Here is a 17237-nt window from a genome sequence, read left to right on the forward strand (position 1 = left end):
ATCACTCAGCATTTTTAGAGCACAGCATTATCACCCATAGGGGTATCTGGGTGTCGTCTCTCTTTCAGAGAGCCAGGTCTTGAGCTTCTTTCTGGCTTCTGCCAGAGAGGGTGACGTTCGGAGTTGGAGTGGCAGGTTGTTCCAGGTCTTGGCGGCAATGTAGGAGAAGGATCGGCCTCTGCTGCGGATGCGGGGGAGAGCAGGTGTCTTGAGGGAAGATGGAAACTCAGTCGATGACTGATGTAGGATGGTCCTGGACCGTGTAGGACTTTGTAAGCATGAGTGAGGATCTTGAACTGCCATCTTTTCTAGATGAGGAGTCCGTGCAGGTTTCTGAGGTGGGGGGTGATGTCACTCAGTTTGGGTAGGTCCAGGATGAGTCTGGCTGCCACGTTCTGTGTGGTCTGGAGTCGTCTGAGGAGCAGGGTGGAGATGCCGGCATAGAGAGCGTTGCCATAGTTGAGATGGCTGGTGACAAGAGCTTGTGCAACAGTCTTTCCGGTGTTGGCTGGGATCAATCTGAAGATTCTGCGAAGGATGTGGAAACAGAAGACATCTACGTTGACGTGCCGTTTCATGGTCCGTTTGCTGTCAAAAAAGATGCTTAGGTTGCATGCATGGTCTGTCGGTGTGGGTGCTGGTCTGAGTACTGCTGGCCACCACAAACGGAGATGTCGTTTCCAAAGATCAGTACTTCTATCTTGTAGAGTTAAGTTTGAGGCAGTTGTCTCTCATCCAGTGGGCTGTAGTCCTCATAGCATCGCAGAAGTTGGTTTTGGTGTTAGAGGGGTCCTCAATGAGCAAGAGGATTAGTTGAGCATCGGCTGAGCAGGAGACTATGTTGAGATCATAGGATCTGACGAAGTCTGCAAGGTGGGTCATGTAGGTGTTGAACAGTGTGGGCTGAGGGATGATCCTTGAGTTTGGAGGTGAAGGGAGGTAGCAGAGTGCTCTGTGCGTGTCCTGTGAGGAAGGAGGCGATCCACTTAAGGGGGCTTTGTTGTATGCTGATCTTGTAGTCTGTGGATGAGGGTGTGGTGGAAGACTGCGTCTTACGCAACCGAGAGGTCAAGGAGGATCAAGGCCACAGTTTCTCCATGGTCAAGGAGAGTTCTGATGTAATCTGTAGCAGCGATCAGGGTGGTCTCAGTGCTGTGGTTGGAACAAAATCTGTAAGTTGATGGCTTTCTCAAGTACTTTGGCCGGGTAAGGGAGCAGGGAGATCGGTCATTATTTTTTTAAATCACTGAGGGTCGGCGGAGGGTTTCATTAGGAGGGGTCTGACCACTGCGTGTTTCAATTCGAGTGGGAGGACTGCTGTGGAGATGGAGGTGTTATTGATGCTGGTAAGTTCCATGCTGATAAAGTTGGTTCCGAGGCTGAATAGACAATGGGGACATGGATCGGTGAGTGCCCGGTGTGAATTGAAGACATGATGGTCGTAGTGGTTTAGGTGGTGAGTGGAGGCCAGTTGGTGATTATTCAGCTGGTGAGCGCTGGGTGATAGAGTTGATTAGGGTGGAGAGCGGTGGGTTGCAGGTCAAAATTGTTATAGAGGATGGCAATCTTGCTCCGGAAGTAGTACAAGAGGGTGTTGTGTGGTTGGCCGTAGTGTTGATGCAGGCTGTGACAGCTGCTTTCTTAGCTTCTTTGATGCACAGGGGGTAACTGTTGAGCAGCTCTGTTTAAGGGGTTCCTTGTGCCACGCCATCATCTCTCGAGGTGCGTGGTGATTTTGAGCTCTGGGGTATACTGGCTGGCTTGCTTGCTTTGAGTTTTTTTTTACTAGTTTGAACAGGGTGACTGGTCGCATTTGGTAATCTAAGTGGTGAAATTCTGGATGGCCTGTTCAAGGTCTGAGGAAGCTTGCTGTTGGGTGGTGCTGAGGGCTGTGTCCACTGCTTCTCGGTTACCTTGCCCCAACTGTGGAGGGAAGTGCAGGAATGCTTGGTGACAGTGTGTTGATCATCAAAGATTGTAAAGTGAACAATGGCGTTGTTGGTCCAGATGAGTTCTGTGACGTGGCTAAATTTGATTCAGTCGCTAGAGGTGAAGATGGAGTCGAGTGTGTGCCGGCTATGTGCATCGGTTCGGAGAAAAGGTAAGTGAGGCTGAAGTTGTTCAGGATTTCAAGAAGGAAGGTGAAGTTGGCGTTGTTGAGGTCCTCGGCATGGAAAATTAGGTCGTTGAGTAGGACATAGTAGCAGGAGTCGATGGCTAGGGGGCGATGGCTGGGGGGACAATGAGGTTGGAGATGGCGTTGCAGAAGGCCGGTTGGACTCCTGGGGGTCTGTAGACAAGAGTGCCTCTTAACATGGTCTTGGCGTCCGTCTGTAGTTGGAAAATTAGGTGTTCCGTTAGAGGCATGGGGTTGTCGATGATGGTGCTTCAGATGGTTTTCTTGAAGATGATTGCAATGCCCTGCCGTGTTTGTTGGTGCGGTCTCAGTGTAGCATCTTGCAGCTGTTGCAGTGGTGATGTCTGGGGTCGAGGAGGGGTTGAGCCAGGTTTCAATGATGAAGGCAACATCAAGGGAGGGGAAGTGATTGTGTCCCAGGTATCCGTGAATTTTTTGCAGAGGTAATAGACATTGAGCAGGATGCAAAGGAGCAGTTACAGGTTATTTGTAGTCTTCTGAGCAGAAGCAGAAGCAGAAAAAATTCAGACTATATACTCCTCTTTTAGGGATGCTAACAACGAGTTGGAACCCCCCGTCTCCACAACCTCGGATGCCTCTGTCCCTTGTAGGCTTGACATAATCCCACTCTTAGACATTTCGGTCCTAGACAGACTCATCTCCAAAATTACCTCCGGCTCTCCCAATGATCCAGCACCCCCTCAGACCCTCATCAAGGCTATGGACGTGATCCGCCCGGTCATATTGGACGTTCTCAACACTTCCATCTCCTCTAAAGCCGTACCTCCTTCATGGAAGTGTGCGATGGTGAGGGCCTTGTTGAAGAAGCCCAATCTTGACCAGTCCAACTTGGCGAATTACCGTCCTATTTCCTTGCTCCCTTGGTTGAGCAAACTGCTTGAGAGGCACGTAAATAACATCTTGATGAACTATTTGGAGTCAAATAGCCTTCTGCGTGCCTCTCAGACAGGATTTCGTCCTTAACATGGGACTGAAACCGCTCTCCTAGCGGTAACAGAGGAAGCAAGAGCAGTGTTAGACCGGGGTGGAAAAGTCGCCATCATCTTATTAGACCTCAGCGCCATGTTCGACACGGTCAACCATGTCACGCTGTTACATCGACTGGCGGACATGGGCGTGTCGGGCCCGGCCCTGGAATGGCTGACATCCTTCCTGGCTGACCGTTCCTTCCAGGTCTTTGAGGGTGAGGCGGTGTCATCTAAACATCCACTCAGGTGTGGGGTTCCCCAGGGCTCCTCCCTGAGCCCCACCCTGTTTAATGCCTACATGGAACCCCTAGACAGGATAGTCCATCCCTTCGGTGTGCGTATTGTCACCTACGCGGACGATACCCAACTGGTGGTCTCCTTAGACCACTCGGAGGGATCGTCCAACACCTTAGGCCCCTGTCTGGAGGCTGTTGCCAGATGGATGCAATCTTCCTGCTTAAAACTTAACGGGGAGAAGACAGATGTCATCTTACTGGGTAATCCTTCCCCCTCTGTCTTTGCATCCATCTGGCCACCATGTTTGGGCCCGCCCCCCGTTCCCAAGTCCCAAATAAAAAGCTTGGGGATTTGGTTCGATACAGCCCTGAACTTCTCGGCCCAAGCTACAAAGACCGCAGCTACCTGTTTTGGGTTGATGAGGATGCTGCGGAAGGTGCTCCCTCTGCTTCCATTTCAGGCAAGGAGGATCCTGGTCCAGGCTCTTATACTATCTCGCCTGGACTACGGGAATGTCCTCTATTTGGGAGCCCCCTCCTTTGCCATCCAGAAACTCCAAGTCACCCAAAACAGTGCGGCCCGTCTACTCTATAATCTTCCTCGCTGGCAGTCAGCAAGGAATGCCCTAAGGGAGCTTCACTGGTTCCCCATAGCGGCTAGAGTACAATTCAAAGCCATGTGTATTTTACACAAAGCTTTCCTTCGCATCGGCCCTGCAATTTTACAGCCCTTGGTCACTCCCTATGCCCCGTCCCGCTCCCTCCGATCCTGTACCCTCCAGCTGGCTACCCCCATCAGAGTCAGGAAAGCCCGCTGGGGAGGCCACTCCTTTTCACACACTGCGGCTAAGCTCTGGAACACCCTCCCTCTATCCCTGCGAGGAACCACTAATCATCTTTCCTTCAGGAAAGCCCTGAAAACTCACTTGTATGCCAAATCCTGCTGATCTGCCCTGAGCCTGTGCTAAGTAATTTTTCAGTCATAAGCGCTACGAGGCCTCCGGGTAGATAGCGCTATACAAGTGCAGTTTCAATTCAATTCAAGCGTTGCGGTGTTTGGTGCGGCCAACAGTCGTGTGTTGAAGTGGCAGAACGCGAAGGGTTCTTCGATAGATCAAGGGGAGGAAGTGCAGCCAGAGTTGTTACAGTGTTCCTTGGCAGTGCTGTGGGACGGCCAGGAGTCCTGGCGCAGGGCGTGGACGGTACGCCAATGGCATGGCCCGACTCCATAAGTAGTCCTGGGAAGTGAGAACAGACTAAAGCAATCAGATTCACCAACAGTTGCCAATGAGATAAAATACCAAAACAGGAATAAATACTGAGTACCAATAAAAACTCCAAAAGGAAGAAATCAATACCAAATAAAATTACCACACAGGAATAGGTGGTATAATACACAGTGGAGTATAGTGAGATAGAACCCAGAAGGTCTCAGAGTCTAGTGGCAGGAAGGAAATCAATAGACTTTGTAACTGGGTAGAGGCAGTGGGAGCATCGCACAGACCAAGAAGGTCTGGACCACTCACTGGGGCCGCACAGCAGCCTTCATAAGTAGCCCTGGGGCTGTGAGAGGCTGGAGGCAGAAAGCAGGAATCAGTGGGCAGGAAAAACAGAGTGAAAGGATCGCAACAACAGACTACAGCTATCACCAGGAGTTACCGAGGAGATAAAATACCAAAGTAGGAATAAATATCAAGCCTCAAAAACTCCCAACCAGGAAATCAATACCAAATAAAATTAGTACGCATGATTAAGAGTAAGGTACCCTGTGGAGGATAGTGTGATTGAACCTAGGAGGTATCGGGGTAGGAAGCGAGACAACAGACCTCTTGCACTAGGCAGAGGCAGCATGGAGTGGTACACAGACAGGAAGGTCAGGTAGACACAGTCAAAAACTGATACACATGACTCAATAGGAAGAGTCACACCGATCTAGAAAAAAACCCACAAATCTTTACATACGTTTTGGCATCAAGATCATCAAAATCAGGTAAGTAAATATCGAGATACTTTTAAAAAAAATAAAAATTAATAGTTTTTAAAAGTGGAAGGTGCAATTTTCAGAAGCGGAAATCTATACTACTATTATAAAGAGAGTACACAAACCTTTTGGCAAGGTAAACTCGGGAACCACAGCGCCAATCCACACACCCAATACATTGTTGTAATCTTCAGGGTGTGTAGATGGACATAGGCTATAGAAAAAAAAAATTTAAATTTAAAAATATAATTTTTTTAAAAAAGTAGCCCCTGAAAGTAGCGCTGGCCGCGACGCTGACTGCCACAATGTAGCGCTGGCCGCAACGTATGTGATGACGAGAAGGAGCGGCGGTGAAGTGAGGAGCTCGGGGAGGAGCGGTGGCTCAGGTAAGGCTCTGGGACACGGGACGGGAGGGAGCCGGTGCGGGAGGTTGGCACGGAACAACTGCGGTAAGACTCAGGGTCTGGGGGCAGCATTTCAGGCTTGCGTGCACTCCCGCCCCCGCCCGCCATGACATTGTCCGGGACACAGACAATGTCGTGGCGGGCGGGGGCCGGGAGTGCGCGCAAGCCTGAAATGCTGCCCCCAGCCCCCTTCTGCCCCGGGCAACGCTGGGGCGGGCTGCTAGTGTTATCATAAGGAGGAAAAACAAATATTGCATTGATACTTCAGAATGAATTACGAGACCAGTCGCCTGGACTTAATGTATGGGGAAAGGTCTAAGGCACCACCAACAGGTCAACTCAGGCAGCACTGGGGTGGCTGGGTGCAGAAATTGGTCCGGTCTAAAAGAGGCTAAACTGGAGAACCAGTCAGACTGAACCAACAAGGGGTCTCAGGTCTCATAATGCTCAGTGAAGTGGGAACACCCTTGGTCCTCTTCTCATTGATCAGGGGCAGCCGGGTGCAGAGGTGTTCTGAGACGTCTGGTTTCTGTTACCGGAGACGCTCTGTAAAGGGAGCCTGCTCAAAGAGACTGCAGGCGTCGGCGGTGAATCCACTGGTGGCAAACCCATGGAGGGTCTGGCACCGCTGGCCCACTTCAACTCAGGCTAGGAGGCACAGGTGCAGTGGTACTTTCTGGTGTCGGGTTTGCTGCGGTCTGGAGTCCTCACAGGTCTCCTGGGGTGACTGCAGGATGCTGGGGATTAGCTCTGCTAGTCCACAGGAGTTCCTCAGTCTTGGGTAAAAGCTGTAAGTCAATCCATGCTTTTGGAGGCCCTGGCAGCTGCAGGATGAGTTTTTAGTGCAAATGCTGAGGACAGCAGGCAGGCCGACAGGGTTGGGGAAAAGTCAGTTGCTGGTCCTCTGTTCTTGCTTTTGCGTCTTTTCAGCGTCCATTGTCTTCTTTCAGGTCGGCAGGATATGATTTTCTGGTACCAGAGGCTCTCCTAAACACTAAATTTAGGAGTGTTTAGGGGAGTGTCGGGAAGTAGCCAATGGGCTACTTACCTCTGGGGTCACTACGCCCCCTATATAACCACTTCTTGTTGGAAGTGGGCATAACCCTGTCCCAGAGTTTTTCATTGTGCCATCACAAATATAGCAGACTCTGACATTTCATGTCCACATCAGGTAGCCCACCTTAGGGGTTTAACTAGCCTGAAGGTGAACATGCCTCTCCGACTACTAATTTTCCCGCCTGTCCAGGTGCCAGATGGGCCCTGGTCGGGGGTGGCATCCCTCGGAGGGAAGCTAGATTAACATACCAAAAGGCAGCAGATTTTTTTCAGCTCCTGGCCTTGGAATGCTTATTTACAGGTCATCATGATGTAGGGGGGACGCTTTATTTCCGACCTCCTGAGAGCGTGGGCCCTCAGCCCTGGGGGTCAGAAAATAGTCTGTGGTAGCAGGCTGGTCAGAAAGCACCTTCGTAGTCAGTAAGTTTTAAGAATGCACCTCTAAAGGGTCCTCTGGGTACATGCATTAATAAATCAATTACTGGAATAAGTGTGGGCTTATTAATACAAGATGCTTCATACCAAACATCTTTGGTTTCAGTGAAGGCATCATGTAGGGGACCTCGTTTTACACCAGTGTACAGCACATGTATTTAAAATGGCTTCCCTGGTCACTTGTACTGGCAGTAACTGGCTGGCCAGCACAGGGGCCTATCTGCTTATGCAGATATGTCCACACATGTAGTACAGTGCACCCTGCTTTAGGGGTGATTTATTTATACTGCATGCAGTTTTTGTAGGAATGGCACAGATGGATGTGTGGCATGTCGTTTCTTCACTTTACTCTGCACCATGTCACACAGCCTGCAATGGCAATATGCATGAGTGTGCTGAGGAGTCCGTTAGTGCAATACATGCTGAAGCCCTTAGGAACCGTCTTTAGCATCCCTACCCTACGTCCCAGGGGGTACTATTTACTAGGGACTTACAGAGGGGTGCTACAGGTATTGTGAACTGAGGAAACAAATGTTCAGTGTTAGGGAAAGATCTAGAGACCTAAATAGCAGGAACTCCGTGCATTTCTGTCAACATTGCATCAAATAACAGGCAATAAGTGGGGATGACCAGGTCAAAAGGGCTACTTTCTCACAATGAGGGATTGTATATATATCGTACATGTCTCAATTTTATGATTATATGCCGATGGTTGCCTTGTGACATAGCTTGTGTTCAATTCAAAAGCTTTTAAAGTGACAAGACAGTAGTAAAGGATACAGGCCTGAATGGTCATTGAGTAACGTTCTATCAAATACCAGGTCTGATCTGTTCTTATAAAATATTATGAAAAAGCAGTAGAATTGAAATGTATTTTATTAAGTTATTATTATAGGCAAGGTTCTGTTGCTGGTTACCTCGCTGAAAAAATCGTGGGGAGTATATGTTTTGCACAGTGAGAAGTGTTTTTAGGTCACTTTGTAGGAAATCTTACACTCTATGTAGAACAGAATTAGTTATAGTGATGAGCCAATGATAAAGGTTAAAATAAGCCTGATTCACTCATCAGGAAACTATGGCAGATGCCTTAAGTCAGATTTGTTTGAATTTGACAGGTATGTAAAAGAGTTTTAGTTATTCGGTGACAGTTTTAAAGACTTTCATAGATTTTCCAACTAGACACTTAGAAACTTTTTCATAGAAAAACAGTCAATGTTATCCTATGGGAGAAAATATTGTTATAGGTTCAAAGGTAAGTACTTGGTTGTGGGAGCCGGTATTCTGGGGTTAAACTCAGGGGTCCCCCAGGGTCAAGGATGCACTCTCAAAGCACCGTCAGCGGCACAAGGGCTGCTGGGTGCAGAGTGCTGTTTTGAAGACGGGTGCACTGTTACTTGCAATGGGGTTTCTCTGGTTTGAAAACACACTGCAGGCTCGGGTACAAAGGTTGTCTGGGAGCGACCACCACGTGGAGAGGTAAGTTGGGATGCTGGGGGATAGTTAGACAAAGTCGGTTGGGCCACCCAAGGCCATGTAGCATAAGGTGCAGGGGTGTCTTTTAGGGTCGGATCTTCTTAGCAGCTCCTGGTCGTGGTTGGAGGGGACCTTATGGACTTTGGCTGCAGGCGTCACTGAAGGCTTAAGGCAGGTCAGGGATCTCTGGTCAGGATTGGCTGGGAGACCTCCTTGTAGTGTTGGGCCACTCGAAATCGGGCTGGGGGCGTCGGGTGCAGAGTGGTGCAGACTCGTGGATTTTGCTGGAGCTGGAGTCTGTGGTTGAACAAATCCGGTGTTCACAGGAGACAAAGTCTTTTCTTTGGAAGGAAGGGCTGGTCCTCAGTGTTCTTGAGGTTGCTGGCTACAGGACACACCGGAGTTTCGCTTCTGCAGGTTCAAAGTGGGGACAGGCCGGTAGGGCTGTGGCAAATTCAGTGGGCGTCCTCCTCTGCTTAGCTTCAGCACTGCTGTTCGGTCCTTCTTCTTTGCTTGAAGTAGTAGTTTCTTGTCTGAGGAGGCAAGGTTCAGGGTGCCCCGTAAATACTAGATTTAGGGTTGTTTTAGGTAAGTAAAGGTTGGGACCAATGGTTCTCTTCCTTGGGGTGGGTACACCCCCTATTATGCCACCCTCCAGTGGTAGGGGGGCATATGCCTCACTCTGGATGGCTATGGTTCCCCATCGGCAAGATGGCAGGGACAGAGTGGTGCTTCACCTCGCTTCCTCCACCTGAGGGGTGGGGTTGGCAATGGGGGGCACACCTCGCTCTTCCTCACTTGGGTTTCCTGACGATTCTCCCGCCCAAGATGGGGGTCAAAACCGGTTGGGGCCAGTTCCTGAAAGCCGCAGCAGGCCTGGGGAAGCTCATAAAGGCGGCAGGCCTTTGAAGCTTCCCCTTCATGGACCCTGCCCATCCTGGGGGAGGAGGCTTAGCATCTCGTCCCAGGATGTCCATTGTTTCAGGCCTTACGAGAGCAGCAGTCTTTTGACCCAGAGTCCAGAAACATGTCTGGTGGTGGCAGCTGAAAGCAGCCACTCAGCCTGGACACTAGTGGTAGGTTGTTTTTCAGGGGGCATCTCTAAGATGCCATCTGTGTGCATTTTTCATTAAATCCCACACTGGCATCCGTGTGGGTTTAATGTACTGAGAAGTTTGATACCAAACTTCACAGTACCATAATGGCTTCACTGAAAACTGAGGAGTTCGCAATGACAAACTACCAGAACCACATACTCTTAATGACAGCACTGCACTTACAATGTCTAAGAATTGACTTGGACACTGTAGGGGTACAGGGACCATGCACCTGTAACCTCACCATTGGTATAGTGCACCCAGCTAGAGGGGTGACTGATCTATGCCAGGGCAGTGGGTGGTAGGCATGACACACATGAAGAGGGCACTATCTCACAGAGCTCTCAGGTGACCAGCAATGTGGCTTCAGCAGGAAGTTCTGAATGCACTGCAATTTCTTTTCAGAGTTTGTGGGCTGTGCCAGCGTAGAGTGCATTGCCATAGTCGAGCTTGCTGCTGACAAGCACCATGGAGCTGGTAGAGATTGTGGAAGGACGGAAGAGCATTGATTTGGCGGTTCCCAATGAGGGAGGAGTTGAGGATGATGCAGAGGTTGCGAGAGTGGTCAGGGGGATGAAAGGGGGCGTCGAGAGCTGCTGGCCTTCAGGAGTCATCAACCTGAGGAAGTGTAACCCAGGTTGTGGACCTCGTTTTTGTCGTTTAGTTTGTGGCAGTTCTTCTTCATCCAGGCAGCTACTGCCTTCATTCTGTAGTGGAAGCTGCTCTTATTGGCTGTAGGCTCATCGGTGAGGGAGAGAATCAGCTGTGTGGTGTCGGAGTAAAAGACTATGTTGAGTCTGTGCTTTCTGACGATGGCCTCAAGAGGAGTCATGCAGATGCTGAAGAGGGGGGGGCTCAGGGAAGAGGCCTGTGGGACTCCACAGCTGATCTCTGTAGGTTCTGGGGAGAACGGTGGGATCCTGACTCTCTGGGTTCAGCCAATGAGGAAGGAGAGGAACCACTCTAGCGCTTTGCCACGGATGCAGTCGTTTTTGGAGTCTAGTGCAGAGGGTGTGGTGGGAGACTGTGTTGACGGATGCAGAGAGGTCCAGGAGGAGGACGGCTGAGGTTTTGCCTCAGTCGAGGAGAGTGCAGATGTCACCAGTTACGGCGAGAAGTGCACTCTCGGTGCTGTGGTTGCACCTGAAGGCAGATAGGGAGGGGTTCAGGGTGTGGTTTGTTTCGATTAATTCTGTGAGTTGGGCATTGAAGGCCTTCTCAATGACTTTGGCTGGGAACGGGAGCAGAGAGATGGGTCTTTAGTGCTTTAGGTACATCGGTTGGCAGAGGATTTCTTCAGCAGGGGGTCGATCTCTGTAGGTTTCCAGTCTTCTCGGAAGCGGTGGATTCAATGAGTCAGCTGATGGTACAGCAGAGTTCGGGGGCGATGGCGGCACCATCACAGTACACAGTTAATAATGTGGTTGGGGCAGGGATCCGTGGGGGCACACGAGTGGATGGTTTTTATGATCCTTAGGGTGTGGTCGTTGGTGTGGGTGGTCCAGTTGAGCAGTGTTGGCTCAGATCTAGAACATTCGGGTACGGTAGTTGCGGTTTGGGATTGGTGGGCCTGGATTGCAAAGCTGTCCTATGGCTGCTACAGGGCTGACTTTACGGAGTAGATTAACAACTCTCCTCATGTTTCTGTTCAGGGGAGCTGAGCTGGGTGTAAAGTGGGTGTTGGATAGCCTCTGAGCTACAGGTGCTATAAGAGTCAGGCTTTGTGCTCTGGATTTGCTAGTGTTGAAACTGAAACCCTATACTTTTCCAGACATGGCAGAACCAACTGCATGGCGGCTGGGGCAATCATCAGGTTTATACCCTCTTTCCACACAAGTCTAGAATAGGACAGTCTTTCTTGGTCACTCTTTGCTCAAAGACTGAAAAGTCACTGAAACCTCTTTCAACAGTGTGGCCAATGCTTTAGCCGTTAATGAGGACGAGATTGGAGTCACATATAGTGTCAACAGAAGGCTCTTCATGAGAATTTGTCGAAGAAGAGTGTTCACTTTGATGCCTATTTTGGCATGCAGGTTTACAAGGCTTGAGCAGAACCAGTTTTTAAACCATTTTGGGTGCAGGTGAATTTAAACCTTTTTTTCAAAGTCTTTGCTTTGGATTGACCAATTGATAAGGTTAGAGCAGGCACTTCCTTAGAGAATCCCAATCCTGGAAGTTACACAAGCTTCCTTTTTGGTGCTACTTTCATGGAATCAAAAGAGCACATCTCACAGAATCATCCCGACAAGAGGCCATCCCTTTTAGAGAGCGAAAATCCTCTTCCATTCAAGGAGACCGAAGGCTAGCCTCCTTACTCTTTTCTAAGTGTTTTAGGTGGGAATTTTCGGCAGACATGGAGTTCTGAGAGTTTATGTGGATGATTAAGGCAATAAATGTGTAAGTGCGGACTGCCCGTGTAAATGTTCCTTTTTTGCAGGCGACACAGGTCTTGAAAATGTATCTCTCCTCCTCACCTGCATAAAGGCAATTGAAAATGCCTATTCTATGCCAGGGATTATCAGGGGGAGGAGGGGGAACTATTGCAGAAAACACTCATGGTTGACAGAAGCTGAAGAGGATGCTGGCTGGACCCTGTGGAAGGTTATTGGAAAAAAAAGAAATAAAGAGAAGTTCTGTAACTAGCTAAGAGTACAGTTCTTCCAAGGACTTGTTCACACAGAATGTGCAGTAGAAATGTGGCCTCTAGGTGTAGCAGAGAGCTCAGCACTTACCAACTCATTGACCAAATATATAGCCACTGTTCCTTGCCACTGGATTTAGAGTCAGATTGGGGATGATTCAAGCATGTGAATCTAACAAAATCCCAATGCTGGAGAAGTGGGAAAATTCAGGCCGTATGCTCAGAATACATCAGCCAGATCCTGTAGGATAGCGCCCCTTTTGCATGGTTAATTCCTGACTTTTTGACAGATGCCTGATGCTAACTTGACTTGAGTGTGTGCTGGGACCCTGCTAATCAGGCACAGAATCTGTGTTCTCTCTCTAAACTGTACATTTGTTTCTACAAATGGCACACCTCTGAGCCACACTTAAGTCCCTTATAAAAACTTAGAGATCTCTCTCTCTCTCTCCCTCTGCCCTAGGTAAGGGTACAACATCCCATTCAAGGTCCTAGCTGCAGAAGCAATATGCCCCTACATTGTCTGTGCCATTCACTGACGTCGTAAGTGCAGTGAAGCCATACTGAGTACATGGGTTGGGAGTTTCTCATTACGAACTCCACAGCTCCATGATGGCTTTACTGAAAGCGGGGAAGTTTGGTACCAAACCTCTCAGCATAATAAACTCACACTAATGCCAGTGTTGGATTTATTATGAAATGCATTAAGGGAGCATCCTAGCGATGTCCCCTAAAAACGACCAACTTCTAGTGTATTGAGCATCAGATCCTTGCCAGCCAGACACCAACCGACCGACCGACCGACCGGTTTCTTACCTCATGGGTTGAGACCCTTTCAGCTCTTGGAAGTCACAAACCAAGCCTGCTCTGGGTGGAGGTGCTTCACATCTCCCCCTGGTATGAACAGCAACACTAGCAACACTTGGCAGGGAGCCTCAAAGGCTCTCACCTTGTGTTGATTTGGGCAGCTCCTACCAGTGCAGATGCTCACCTCGTTTCCAAGCTCCACTTTTGGTGGCAGGACTGGCGGGAAAATTTGTTAACAGAGAAGGAGTGTCCACCTTAGATTGGCATACAACTAGGGTCGCCAGGAGCAGAGGCGAACCCCTCTCTTAGAAATTCTCTATCTTGTATTGGAGAATATGAACAGAGTTCTGCCCCTCCCTCCAAGGGGGGCTAACCAAAAGGTATAGTCACGCTAGGGGACAGAAGCCATTGGATACTGCCCACTTAACCTCAGGAACCCCCCTAAATTTACTATTTAAGGCACCCCCCTAAAGCTTGTTCCTCAGATTAGATGGCCTACGAGGAAGAAGGACCGAAGAGCTGTGCAGCAGTGAAGAAGAGGACAACTGACGTGGCCCCAACCCTACCAGCCTGCATCCTCATCCTGCGACCCAGGGGGGGGGAACCAAAAGGTATAGTCACGCTAGGGGACAGAAGCCATTGGATACTGCCCACTTAACCTCAGGAACCCCCCTAAATTTACTATTTAAGGCACCCCCCTAAAGCTTGTTCCTCAGATTAGATGGCCTACGAGGAAGAAGGACCGAAGAGCTGTGCAGCAGTGAAGAAGAGGACAACTGACGTGGCCCCAACCCTACCAGCCTGCATCCTCATCCTGTGACCCAGCTCAGAAAAAAAACTCCAAGAATCCCCGCAACATGTGCTGTCTTAAAGAATCTTGTCTCACCTGGACACCGGGTTTGTCCAGCAAGTAACTAACTCAAGGACTCCGGATCCAGGCAGATCCGCAACACTTGCACCACTCTGCACCAGACACCCACGGCCAGAGTCCAGGTAGCCCACCGACCCTGTGAAATCTCCCCAGTAATCCTGATATGCCATCTAGCGTTGGAGGAACTCTCCTAATCTCCCTCACGACAACTGCAACCTCAATCTGAAGGGTCCCCCCACCCCAGACTGCGACTGGAACCAGTGAAAACAACCAGACGCCTAAAGACACCCCTGCACCTGCAAACCCCAGGCCTTGGTGTTCCCAACCGACGGTGTACTGGCATCCCCCACTATTGCCCCCCCTGTGCCTCAGACCTGCAGGTACTTACCTGCAACCGGTGCCTTTTCGAGGTGCTCCCTGCCTTTATAGGATAACATTGAAACCCAGTCACCTCTGCACCCGACTTCCCCAGTGCCGCTGGTTGTACAGTACCTACCTTGGTCCGACCCTTGCCCAGTGTTGACCAAAACCCCAGAGACTGAATCTCAAAACAGTTTACCTACCTGAAAGTTACTCACCTGTCTTTCCTCCCCTAGGTTTGCATTGGTCTCTCACTGTATTGTACCAAGAGTGATCCGGAATACAAAGTATCTTTCTTTACATTGAAAAGTGTTACATGCACATGTGAAATATTGGTTGATGCTATACAACCCTTTTTCCAATAATAACTTGAATGTATTGCAAATGAAACGTTTACTTAACGTTTACTTAACTGTAACTGAGTTTAACTTGGTTCCTAAAATAAAAGTAACTAAAGTAATATTTTTGTACAATTTTAGCAAAAGAGAGAGTTTTCCCTGACAAACCCAGAAAGGACTGGGAAAAGTAGCAATGCAAGAAATACTTGGTTCCTTTCTGTGGTTCTTAAATTTAAAGCACAATTAACTTTAAGAACTAAGACACCTACAACATTTCTGATCTCAAGGATATGTACAGATTAATCGACTAAGTTAAATGCTGCAAATAAACGAATGTTATCGTTATTAGTCCCTTGTCTATTGTAGGCAACCAGGGATAGCGCCAATAAACTACCAAAATGGCCGCATGATCCCGGGTATTGGAATTAATTTTCAACAATAGCCCATGATTCATTGTTACACCACTAGGGCAACTGTGCAAGGAGATATATAATCTACTCCTTGAGAGATAATATCGCATATCTAGTAACTCGAATCTCGCTGCCTTTAAACGTAATTTTTACGAAAATTTTCACGATCTTTGGACATTAGTCCCTCTTTACTTGTAGGCAGTATGAGGTTAGGAGTTGCACTAAAAACTACCAAAATGGCGACCACATAGCGCCGACGGTTTACACAGGTGTAAGCAGTTTCCCAATTAAAACAGACCACCCCATAGTATAAAAGGTACAGTTTCTCCTAGCGCATTTACTGACGCTGGAGACCGGGTTACCAGGCAGGTGGCGTGGAGCTTACAAAACGGAGGTAAGAGAAAGTAGACAAATGGGCGCAAGTTACCCCCTAGCACCAGCGCACATGGAGATATTTAGACAAAACCCACTAAGCCTATTTGGGGATCCTCTTTAAATGTGACTAACTTTAAAATGATTGTATTGTTTTGCCTGGACATCAGCAGGACTAGCACTCTAAAATGTGATGTCCTGCAATCACCACTTAATTTGCAGCCCTATATGTGCTCTGTCCCTAAAAAAGTCAATAGACCATAATCTAAACTGTCTTGAAAGAAATTAGCTTGAAAGAAGGGAACATGATGAAGTATAATATGTTCATTCTATTCTCTCTATTTAGACAAAAGGAATCGTCTTCCAATTTTAGAAAAGAAGCACTCCTATCCCTTTAGACTAAAGCAAGACCTAAAGGTGGAAAAGACGCTCACTGGAGTTACACATTGAAGAAATTCTAATGCTCCCATGACCAGCTACATAGTAAGCACACCTCTCATGAGCTCATTTTTATCCTTAAATTTAGTGTCCTAGAATCAATAGACTTACGGTTTATTTAATATTATGTACACACAGGTCAGCCCAAGGAACCACCCTAAGTGTCAACAGTGAACATGAAAAATACCTAAGTGGTTGCAAACAAATTCCGAAGGCAGCTACCGTAAAATATAAAGTAAGCATTGTATTGTGCTTAGTAGAACATTAATAAAGGTTGTAGTTTTGTGAAAGAAAAATTAAACACAATAACCGTACACAAATTACCATTGTGTACATACAGGTTTTTAAAGGAACAAACCGGAATCACAAAAGTGGATAAGATTTATCTATCCCCAGGATTTAGACTGAGACCGCAAATTGAATACTGCGAATTGAGTAAGAGAATTTTATTGTATTGACACCTATAGTATTGAAAAAACTTTCTGAAAATGAAAACCCTCATTGAATGTACACTAATTGGCTGTTCCGTATATTTGTAGATTGAAGAAATTTGTTTGTAGTCCTGAGGAAGGTGTATCATCAATTTCAAACATCGAAACGCGTCGACAACTTGGCTACTTTTTTAACTTTTTGTGAACTTTTTGTGAATTTGCATTTGTGTTGATTGTTAATGTACTGTGATTGCTTTTAAATGTAGAATTATTGATTATATACCGTATTTGATTCTGATGAAGTTTTTAATAAATTTGATTTTAATGAAAATTATGTTTTTCTGAGAGATAATTGTGGAACAATTCCTGGGTACATATCATTGAGATCAGAAATGTTGTAGGTGTCTTAGTCCTTAAAGTTAATTGTGCTTTAAATTTAAGAACCACAGAAAGGAACCAAGTATTTCTTGCATATTTTTGTACAAAACATTGGCCCGGAGTTAGTCATGGAGTGTGTGTTCCTGCCCAGCTACCACTAAATTGAGAGTAGGGTATTAGCTACTTAATCCTCTGTCTGGGGACCTACTGGACTCTATGCATACTAGATCTCTTTTTGGTAAAGTATATACAGAGCCAGTTTCCTATAGACCCTATATGAGCACATTTAGTTTTGGAGAAAAAGGTGTTAAGTACAGAGTCAGAGAGTGGGGCTTGCATCCAGAGTACAAGGGACACAGTCGAAGGATGGGACTGTGGGTAAC

At 47.8% G+C, this 17237-nt stretch overlaps 1 protein-coding gene across 2 annotated transcripts in view; it reads right to left on the reverse strand.

The window, feature by feature from the left end:
- The window catches only part of PHRF1 (PHD and ring finger domains 1), a 557508-nt gene that overhangs the window by 304130 nt on the left and 236141 nt on the right, over positions 1-17237 (reverse strand). The window lies entirely within an intron of this gene.

This window comes from Lissotriton vulgaris, chromosome 2_1 (genome assembly GCF_964263255.1).
Source record: "Lissotriton vulgaris chromosome 2_1, aLisVul1.2, whole genome shotgun sequence".
In the NCBI taxonomy this organism is placed as follows: Eukaryota; Metazoa; Chordata; class Amphibia; order Caudata; family Salamandridae; genus Lissotriton; species Lissotriton vulgaris.